This window comes from Bos indicus x Bos taurus, chromosome 10, assembly GCF_003369695.1.
Source record: "Bos indicus x Bos taurus breed Angus x Brahman F1 hybrid chromosome 10, Bos_hybrid_MaternalHap_v2.0, whole genome shotgun sequence".
In the NCBI taxonomy this organism is placed as follows: Eukaryota; Metazoa; Chordata; class Mammalia; order Artiodactyla; family Bovidae; genus Bos; species Bos indicus x Bos taurus.
In genome coordinates, this window is record NC_040085.1 from 8,065,690 (window position 1) to 8,077,020 (window position 11,331).

General features: G+C 36.7%; 1 pseudogene; it reads left to right on the forward strand.

The window, feature by feature from the left end:
- Positions 1-11,018, forward strand: LOC113899781 (annotated as a pseudogene).
- The last annotated feature ends 313 nt before the right edge of the window (positions 11,019-11,331 follow it).

Sequence of the window (11,331 nt, forward strand, 5' to 3'; positions counted from 1 at the left end):
ACAACTTAATGACTGAACAACAACAACAAAAATTTGCCTTTGGCTATTGGTTTTTCTATTAAAGAAAAGATACCAATGTTCAGTAGCTATAAGGTGGTCCTTGGATTGGGGGAATATAACTCAAGAAGTTTGGGAGTACTTGTCTAGTCCACTTCCTTCATCTCAGAGAAAAGAAATGAAAACCCAGAGAGCTTAAGTAGCTTCCCCAAAGTCAGACGCAAGGCATAGAGCTCTGGTCTCCTGTCTTGGAACTGGGAAGATTTGTACTTCCAACCTGATCCAAGGAAAGCCCAATCAGGCTGTAAGGAAGCCATTCCAAAAGGGTCTAAGCCTGACTCTATGGTGACTTACTTTACAGATAACAACTGGCAAAGAAGTAATCCCAAAGTTATTTTCAGCTGCCTTAAGAGGCATTAGCTCTTTAGGTTCACCCCCTCAGGACAGAACAATTTTTAAAAAATTAATCCATTCATTTTGATTAAAAAAAGTTTGAATAATTGCTAGCAAAGTACCCTGCAGTTTTGTTTCCAAGTTAAAATTTACAATGATCTAGTGGTTTGGGAATGTTCACTGACTATAATTTAGTCCTACAAGATGGTTTCTAAATTCTCTGAAATCTTCTTTAAATGTGTGTTCAGGTTTATAAAGACAGCTATTCATGAACGGGGCACATTCTCCTCTGCACATAGATGGGATGCATTCATAAGTGGCAGGAATCACTTGTATACATGAAACAGAAAATAAATCCTAGATGAAAGTCTCCAGAATACTGAGGTGCCAATGTCTCTGTAGGCAAGTAAATTGTTAAGCATGAATTACAATGAGAAACAATTCTCTTAAACTAACAATTTTTAAAATGAGCTAATTCTGGTGTCCTAGCTCAGTGGTGGCCTTTTGCTAGGAATGACTGAACCTGTTCCTACATTCTGCTATGTTGATTAATAAAAAATATTTATTACACAAATCCTTTTTGTTGACAAGTTAAAATGGAGCCTCATCTTTCACATCTCCCTGAAGATTGCCACCTTGTGAGATTGAAAATACTCATTCAATTCCATCACCAGACAGGCACAAATGAGAGGGTGATTGTTTTTAAGCATGTGAGGGGAATCGTTGGTAAACTCATTTGTTTGGATATCATTAACAGAACAATCGGTGAGGATCTCCAGGGGGTCCTCATGACCTTTGCTCGCAATCTCTTCATCATCCATCAAGAAATATCAGCACCTAATATGCAAGGCGAGACCAATTTTAAGGTGAGGTGTTAATTAACTAACGATCCTGGTTAATTTCTATACAAGGGCTGAAAATACCTCATGCTGTATTGTAAACAAGTGCTAAACCATTTTTTTTTTCATTGTAAGCGGTACATATTTTACAGCATGTAGGGTCAATATTATAAGGTTCCCACTGAACCTGTTAGTTAAATTTAATAGTTTGAAACTTTTTCTTTAAATATAGTAGACTTGTTTTAACTTGCTATTTCCAAATCTAAGCTTACAAGACAACAGGGCTTTCTGATGTTGAAGGTGACATTGAAGTGCCACAATGGAGCCAAAACAGAGACTGTCACAACCAAATATCCTGACTATAAGCTACCTATATTTCAGATAATACGATATCTGGCTAAGGATTCCTGGGAAGTCTAAGTTTCTAAAGCCAGAAAAGTTCTGCAATCCCATGAAGGACAACGTGTATAGGGAGAAGCAGAAGAAAACCTCAGTATGTTTGTAAGCCATCTGCTCCACCCCATTTTGCTGAAGTGGGACAGGTATATCATCATAACGTTTTGAAGCTTCCAAACGTCACCTAAGGATGTTGCTTCAGGAAATCCAGTCGTGTAATTGTCTAGAACTCTCTAAACTCTAGAAAATGAGAGCAAGATATACCAAAATTTTTAAAATATCAGCTAAACAGAGACAAACACTTGATATTGCTTACTGGAGTGTGCATCTGGTTCCCAGTCAGCCTTCATCTTGTTTGAATGGGTCAAGTAACTCAGGAGATTCAATTAGAAACCACATGTGATTTTTCTCTTAAATGGAAAGCCCAACAAAAGCTTGATAAAAATAAAAATTTTGAATTTTTTTTTTTTCCTTGAGCTAGGGCCCAGTCCTGCTCAGCCAGTTGAGTCACTCAGTCATGTCTGACTCTGAGACCCCATGGACTGCAGCATGCCAGGCTTCCCTGTCCTTCACCAACTCCTGGAGCTTGCTCAAACTCACATCCATCAAGTCAGTGATGCCATCCAACCATCTCATCCTCTGTCGTCCCCTTCTCCTCCTGCCTTCAATCTTTCCCAGCATCAGGTTTTTCTATGGAGTCAGTTCTTCACATCAGGCGGCCAAAGTATTGGAGCTTCAGTTTCAGCATCAGTCCTTCCAATGACTGTTCAGGACTGATTTCCTTTAGGATTGACTGGTATCTCTTTACAGTCCAAGGGACTCTCAAGAGTCCCTCTATAACAGTAATAATGATAATGCTTTGCTCTTCAGAGTGATTTTATGTGTTGCATCAACTTTCACTGGTCTTTCTAAAGGATCTGTGCTCATCATTTATATTCTAAGTTCCTGCCAGCTAGCATCATTTCATCTGTTACCATAATGTGCAAAATTCTGAGCCTATATGCACGTGATCAGTTTAGTCTGTCCAAATACAGCTAATAGTCAGGATCAGATGGTGCTGTGGACTGAACTATGTTCTCCCAAAGTTCACGTGTTGAACTCTTCATCCCCAGTATGATAATATATGAAGAAGGTGACCTTGGGAAGTAATTATGTTTAAATGAAGTCATAATGGTGGGATCCTCATGATGGGATCAGTGTCCTTATAAGAGACCACAGACCCTGCACTCTTTCTTTCTCTCTGTCTGTCTCTGTCTCTGTCTCCCCACTAAATGGGAACACAGCAAAAAAGATGGCTGTCTGCAAACCAGAGAGCTCTCACCAGGAACAGAAAGAGCCAGCGCCTTGCCCTCAAACTTCCCAGCCTCCAGAAATGTGAGAAATAAATTTTTGTTGTTTAAGCCACCCCATCTATAGTGTTTTGTAATAGCAGCCTGGGCAGACTAAGGCACAGAGTTTATCCCCCAAACCATGCAGACTTAGTAGACTCCAACCTCGGACTTGAGGTTGGCAGAGCCAAGTGCTGTTGACAAAATAAGGCCTTTTCTCTCTGCCCTTTGTCTGACTTTAAAAATCACCAGAAGTCAGATATTCTTAATAGCTTTTATTTTTATTTTTTTTCACTTTCTCAGCTACTTTTATTTTATTTTAATTTTTTATTTTTTTTTACTTTACAATATTGTATTGGTTTTGCCATCCATCAACATGCATCTGCCAGTAGCTTTTAAATATCTCATGGTTTCTGCATCTCATGTGAATCATTGCTACCTTGACTTTTTTTTTTAACCCAAATGGCACCCCACTCCAGTACTCTTGCCTGGAAAATCCCATGGATGGAGGAGCCTGGTGGGCTGCCGTCTATGGGGTCACACAGAGTCGGACACGACTGAGCGACTTCACTTTCACTTTTCACTTTCATGCACTGGAGAAGGAAATGGCAACCCACTCCAGTGTTCTTGCCTGGAGAATCCCAGGGATGGGGGAGCCTGGTGGGCTGCCGTCTATGGGGTCGCACAGAGTCGGACACGACTGAAGTGTCTTAGCAGAAGGTCCAAAGGTAAAAACTTTAAATTTCGATAAAATAGGAATAACTTTTAAAAACTTAAAAAGTGTAATAGATTCATTTTTGGTAGTATTTTTGTCTACTATCCTAACTGCAGCCTGATAAGTATTTTCAGTTTGTAAACAAGGATTTACCAGCAAAGTAAAGGCCAAATAAAAATGAAAGGTGATGCAGAAAAAGCATTTAACAAAACTTAACATCCTTTCTTGATTAAACAAAACACTCAAACAAACTAGGACTAAAAAGTAACTTCTTCAACCTGATAAGGGCATCTGGGAAAAAGCCACAGCTAACCTCATAGTTAATGGTGCAAGACTGAAAGCTTTCCCCGCAAGATCAGGAACAAGACAAGGATGTCTGCTCTCACCACTTCTATTCATCATTATATTGAAGGTTCTAGCCTGGACAGTTAGGCAAGAAAAAGAAATAAAAGACACAAGTTTGAAAAGAAATGAACTATCTTTATTCACAGATGACATGATCTTGTATATAGAAATCCTAAAGAACTCATAAACAATCTGTTGGAACTAATAAACAAATTCAGCAAGTTTTTAAGACCCAATAGCTATATATTAATATAAATATCAGTTGTATCTCCATATATCAGCAATGAACAATCTAAAATTAATTTTTAAATAAAAAAGAATAAAATATTTACGAATAAGTTTAGCAGAACGAGTATAAGACCTGTCTGCTGAAAACTACAAAACAGCATAAAAGAAAGGAGATCTAAATAAGTGGAAAGACATTCTATGTTTATGGAACAGAAAACTTAATATTGCTAAAATGGCAGTACCCTCCAAATTGATTCATAGATTCATTGCAATTCCTATCAAAATCCTAGCTGGCTTTATTGCAGAAATTGACAAGATAATCCTAAAATTCATTTGGAAATTTGAGAGATCCAAAATAGTCAAAATAATCTTGGGAAAAAAGAACAAAGAGGGCCTCTAAATTTTAAAAACTTACTACAAAGCTACAGTAATCAAGAATATGTGGTACTGTTATAAGAACAGACGTATAGATGAATGGAATAGAATTGAGAGTCCAAAAACAAATCTTCACTTTTACAGTCAATTGACTTTCAACAAGCGCCAAGCCCATTCAATGAAAAAAGAATAGTCTTTTTGATAAATAGTGCTGGGACAAATGGATATCCACATGCAAATGAATGAAGCTGTACCTCTCAACTCCATAGCAAATACAAAAGTTAAGTAAAATTGGATTAAAGACATAAATGTAAAAGTTAAAAGTTTTAAATTCTTAGAAGAAAACAGGTATAAATCTTCAAGACCTTGTGGTTAGCAATGGCTTCTTAGATATACGTTAAGTGCAATCAAGCAACATAAAAATACTAAGTTGGATTCCATCAACATTGACAACTTCTGTGTACACCAAAGGATACTTAAAAAAGTGAAAAGACAACTTAGAGAACTGGCAAAATTATTTCCAAATCATGTATATGATATCTCTAGTGTCCACAGTATATAAAGCACTCTTACAATTCAACAACAGAAAAACAACCCAATTAAAAAGTGAGCAAAACTTCCAAAACTATGTTGAATAGTAATGGTGAAAGTGGGCACCCTTATCTTGTTCCTGACTTTAGAGGAAATGCTTTCAATTTTTCACAATTGAGGATAATGTTTGCTGTGGGTTTGTCATATATAGCTTTTATTATGTTGAGGTATGTTCCTTCTATTCCTGCTTTCTGGAGGGTTTTTATCATAAATGGATGTTGAATTTTGTCAAAGGCTTTCTCTGCATCTATTGAGATAATCATATGGTTTTTATTTTTCAATTTATTAATGTGGTGTATTACATTGATTGATTTGTGGATATTGAAGAATCCTTGCATCCCTGGGATAAAGCCCACTTGGTCATGGTGTATGATCTTTTTAATGTGTTGTTGGATTCTGATTGCTAGAATTTTGTTAAGGATTTTTGCATCTATGTAATCAGTGATATTGGCCTGTAGTTTTCTTTTTTTGTGGGGTCTTTGTCGGGTTTTGGTATTAGGGTGATGGTGGCCTCATAGAATGAGTTTGGAAGTTTACCTTCCTCTGCAATTTTCTGGAAGAGTTTGAGCAGGATAGGTGTTAGCTCTTCTCTAAATTTTTGGTAGAATTCAGCTGTGAAGCCGTCTGGACCTGGGTTTTTGTTTGCTGGAAGATTTTTGATTACAGTTTCAATTTCCGTGCTTGTGATGGGTCTGTTAAGATTTTCTATTTCTTCCTGGTCCAGTTTTGGAAAGTTGTACTTTTCTAAGAATTTGTCCATTTCTTCCACGTTGTCCATTTTATTGGCATATAATTGTTGATAGTAGTCTCTTATGATCCTTTGTATTTCTGTGTTTGTTGTGATCTCTCCAGTTTCATTTCTAATTTTATTGATTTGATTTTTCTCCCTTTGTTTCTTGATGAGTCTGGCTAATGGTTTGTCAATTTTATTTATCCTTTCAAAGAACCAGCTTTTGGCTTTGTTGATTTTTGCTCTTTTGTTTCTTTTGCATTTATTTCTGCCCTAATTTTTAAGATTTCTTTCCTTCTACTAACCCTGGGGTTCTTCATTTCTTCCTTTTCTAGTTGCTTTAGGTGTAGAGTTAGGTTATTTATTTGACTTTTTTCTTGTTTCTTGAGGTATGCCTGTATTGCTATGAACTTTCCCCTTAGGACTGCTTTTACAGTGTCCCACAGGTTTTGGGTTGTTGTGTTTTCATTTTCATTCGTTTCTATGCAAATTTTGATTTCTTTTTTGATTTCATCTGTGATTTCTTGGTTATTCAGCAGCGTGTTGTTCAGCCTCCATATGTTGGAATTTTTAATAGTTTTTCTCCTGTAATTGAGATCTCATCTTACTGCATTGTGGTCAGAAAAGATGCTTGGAATGATTTCTATTTTTTTGAATTTACCAAGGCTAGATTTATGGCCCAGGATGTGATCTATCCTGGAGAAGGTTCCATGTGCACTTGAGAAAAAGGTGAAATTCATTGTTTTGTGACCCACCTCCCAAAATATTGGAAATAAAAGCAAAAATAAACAAATGGGACCTAATTAAAATTAAAAGCTTCTGCACAACAAAGGAAACTATTAGCAAGGTGAAAAGGCAGCCTTCAGAATGGGAGAAAATAATAGCAAATGAAGCAACTGACAAACAACTAATCTCAAAAATATACAAGCAACTCCTACAGCTCAACTCCAGAAAAATAAATGACCCAATCAAAAAATGGGCCAAAGAACTAAATAGACATTTCTCCAAAGAAGACATACAGATGGCTAACAAACACATGAAAAGATGCTCAACATCACTCATTATCAGAGAAATGCAAATCAAAACCACAATGAGGTACCATTTCACGCCAGTCAGAATGGCTGCGATCCAAAAGTCTACAAGCAATAAATGCTGGAGAGGGTGTGGAGAAAAGGGAACCCTCTTACACTGCTGGTGGGAATGCAAACTAGTACAGCCACTCTGGAGAACAGTGTGGAGGTTCCTTAAAAAACTGGAAATAAAACTACCTTATGATCCAGCAATCCCACTGCTGGGCATACACACCGAGGAAACCAGAAGGGAAAGAGACACGTGTACCCCAATGTTCATCGCAGCACTGTTTATAATAGCCAGGACATGGAAGCAACCTAGATGTCCATCAGCAGATGAATGGATAAGAAAGCTGTGGTACATATACACAATGGAGTATTACTCAGCCATTAAAAAGAATACATTTGAGTCAGAATGAGGTGGATGAAACTGGAGCCTATTATACAGAGTGAAGTAAGCCAGAAAGAAAAACACCAATACAGTATACTAACGCATATATATGGAATTTAGAAAGATGGCAACAATAACCCTGTGTACGAGACAGCAAAAGAGACACTGATGTATAGAACAGTCTTATGGACTCTGTGGGAGAGGGAGAGGGTGGGAAGATTTGGGAGAATGGCATTGAAGCATGTATAATATCATGTATGAAACGAGTCGCCAGTCCAGGTTTGATGCACGATACTGGATGCTTGGGGCTGGTGCACTGGGACGACCCAGAGGGATGGTATGGGGAGGGAGGAGGGAGGAGGGTTCAGGATGGGGAACACATATATACCTGTGGCGGATTCATTTCGATATTTGGCAAAACTAACACAATATTGTAAAGTTTAAAAATAAAATAAAATTAAAAAGAAAAAAGAAAAAAAAGTGAGCAAAGGACTTGAATAGACTGTTGTCAAAGAAGATATACAAATACACAGTAAAAACATGAAGAAACACTCAACATCATTAGTTATTAGGGAAATCCAAATCAACCACAAGATTCCATTACACACTTAAGATGGCTACAATCAAAAAGACATAATAACAAACATTGACAAGGATATGGAGAAACTGGAACCCTCACATATTGCTGATAGGAATATAAAATGGTGTCATTGCCATGTATAGTTTCATATTTCCTCAAAATGTTAAACAAAATTACCATATGATTCAGCAATTCCACACCTAGTTTTATACCCGAGTACTGAAAATATATGCTCATATGAAACATATATTAGTGTTAATAGAAACATTATTCATAAGAGCCAAAAGGTAGAAACAACCCAAATACCCATCAACAGATAAATGGGTGAATGCCATTATATCATATTAAATGAATAATATTTCATACATTGGAATACTAAGTATAAAATCTTCGTGATCTTGTGGTTAGCAGTGCTTTCTTAGGTATAACACCTAAAGTGCAAACAACCAAAGTAAAAATAGATAACAGATACAATGAAATATTATTTAGCCATAAAAAAGAAATTAAGTTCTGATCCATGCTACAAAATGGATGAACCTTGAAAACATTATGCTAAGACACAAAGGCCACACATTATATGACTCGTTTACATGAAATGTCCAGAGTAGGCAATTCCACAGAGATAGAAAATAGATTAGAGGTTACCAGGAGATAGGAGAGGTAGTAAATGGGGAATGGCAGATAATGGGTATAGAATTTCTACTCAGGTGATGAAAATGTTCTGGAATAACATAGAGTAATGGTTTCTTATGAATACACTAAAACCCACTGAATTATACACTTTAAAAGGGTGGATTTTATGATATGTGAATTTTACCTCAATTAAAAAAAAACTAAATAAAATGCATGGAAATGTGCCACTTTTCCTCCCCCAAACCAATGGAAATAAATGCTCTCATCAGCCGACTAGTCTTCATTTTAGGGTGACTAGACCAGGGCATCCCACTCCAGTGTTCTTGCCTGGAGAATCCCAGGGACGGTGGAGCCTGGCGGGCTTCTGTCTATGGGGTCGCACAGAGTCGGACACGACTGAAGCGACTTAGCAGCAGCAGCAGACTAGGGCATCTCAAATTAACTGCAATGAAGGACCTGTTTGTTGTATTTTTTCTGATCTATTATCCGTCGATATATATGTGAAATACAACAAAAATGAATTACTAGAAAAATAAAATGAAAAAATCGAAGACATATTAAACAGAAGCCCATTTTTTCATTATATTTAATAGACACAAAAATCTCTATAAAGGTTTCCAAGTTCATCCTTTCAGTTTTTAACCCATTTCGTTAAGACTGAAAACCAACAATTAATAGATGGCTGCTGGTTAGTGGAACACACTTTGAGCAGAACTGATCTAAACCATACTTAACTTTAAAAAGGAGAAAATGCTTGATGGACTGGATGGAAGACTTATAAGAGGTCTTTAAGTAACAAATATTATTTTCACTGTTCATTTACAGGCTGCCATTGATGACCTTGAAGCCATTCTAGGAGTAACAGAGGAAAACAAGTTGAGATTTGAAGAAAACCTACAGTCCAAACATTAAAAACCCTCTCTAAACCTGATAAATGAATGATCCTGGAACACTTTACTGATTTTGGATTCCAATCTGAAGCCAAAAAATGGGCAACATTCATTTTTCTGTTAGGAATAAAAGGAAGGGAAAGTTAGTTTGCTTTGTTTGCTAGGAAGGGGAACAGAATAGATTATAATGTAATGCTTTCTTTAAAAACTGTTTATTAAGTAATCTTATTTTACTTATTAAACCAAAACCTATTTGTGTTATCATTTCAATCAATCTCTTCCTCTTCCCAAACACAGGACGAAATAAGCTATCAAGAAAGTTACAAGTCTGACTCATATCACTTCTGCATCTATCTCTTTATAAACTTCAGGATTAGGAAGCTTTAAAAAAAAAAAACAAATTCTATAACGTTTTCTCTTCCTATTCCTAATAATAATTTGTCTTCTGCATGTAAAAAATTGAATAAAGGCTTAATCCTCGCTATTTGGCAAAATGGAAATGTCTCTTTCTCCCCCAAGAAAATTACATTTCTGTGGATTTGTAAAGTGATCTTTTGTCACTCATTGTCTTTTTATTGTGCCAGCCACTATTGTCTGTTGTTGCCATTTTTCAAAAAGTAAAATAAGCCAACATCTAGTTAAATAAAGAATCAGAATGTATCTAGGTGGCAGTATCTGCTCTTAGTTTAACAGTGTAACTCAGCCCTCTATCTTGAATAAACATTTGTATTCTCTAGCTCTCCATTAATACAGCAGTAGGATTTTTACAAGCTTAATTCAACAGTACCTTTTAAAGGGCAAAGTGTTAAAATTATGCAGTGTTGACACTCTTGGTGTTTGCTTTGTAACTGTTGAAAGTATTTCTACATCATCCAGCTTAACTGAAGGGTGAAATATGCAAGTCACAAATCACAGAGTTGTTTTAAAGAATGACCTTTATATCTTTAAAACTATTTGAGTGTGTAGAGGAAAAGAGGGGTATTTATTACCTATGGAATTTCAATAATGTGTTAACTCTGCCTCAGCTATAGGCTGAATTTCTGCAAAACAATTAACATTTGTGTGTCTATGTGTCAGCTTTTGTTTTGCTATAGTTGGAAGTGGAGTAATTAGCCAGGTTTCCTGCTTGTGCTAGGTACAAGGATGACCTCTTTTTCTTGCCAGATCGCTCTAATCCATATGAGGGGCCCATTGTCCAGACACTTGACGGATAGGAAGTACTACGTGCCCATTAGAGTCTCACCTCGATTGAAGCCAGAGCAACATAAGGTCCAGGAGACTCATTAGTTCACTGGCACAATCGTGTCCTGAGAGTAAATGAAACCCTCTGTCTCCTTATGGCTCTCATCTGCTCTGGACTTTAAAAGAAAACTGTCTCTGTTTTGTTCAGCACAGCAGTGGATCTTTCACATAGTGAGATCCCCTTCTTAATACTACAAAACTGTTAAAATCTATCAGGGAAGTTTTTATATGTGAATTTTGATTAGCACTCTTGGGCCTCAAGCTGCTGGCAAGAGTAAAATGAGTTTACTCTCCCGTACCTTTTTTTTTTTTACCCCACATAATCAGTTTCTCAAACAATGCACTTTCCTTCTTGCCTCTATTATTAACAGACACCACAGAATGCCTGTTTCCAAATTCAGGCCTTATATTCAGATTAAGGTCTCACTGGAAAGTGATAGAGAGTCAGGTTCTCTACCTAAAAAGCTATGGCTTCAAAATCAAAGGAGAAAAATTGGTATAATAAAACAATCACTTCAAGTAATTACCTGAAAGAAGCCAGAGGACCAGATTAAATTAGTGAAATGTTTTAATTACAGAACATTTGAA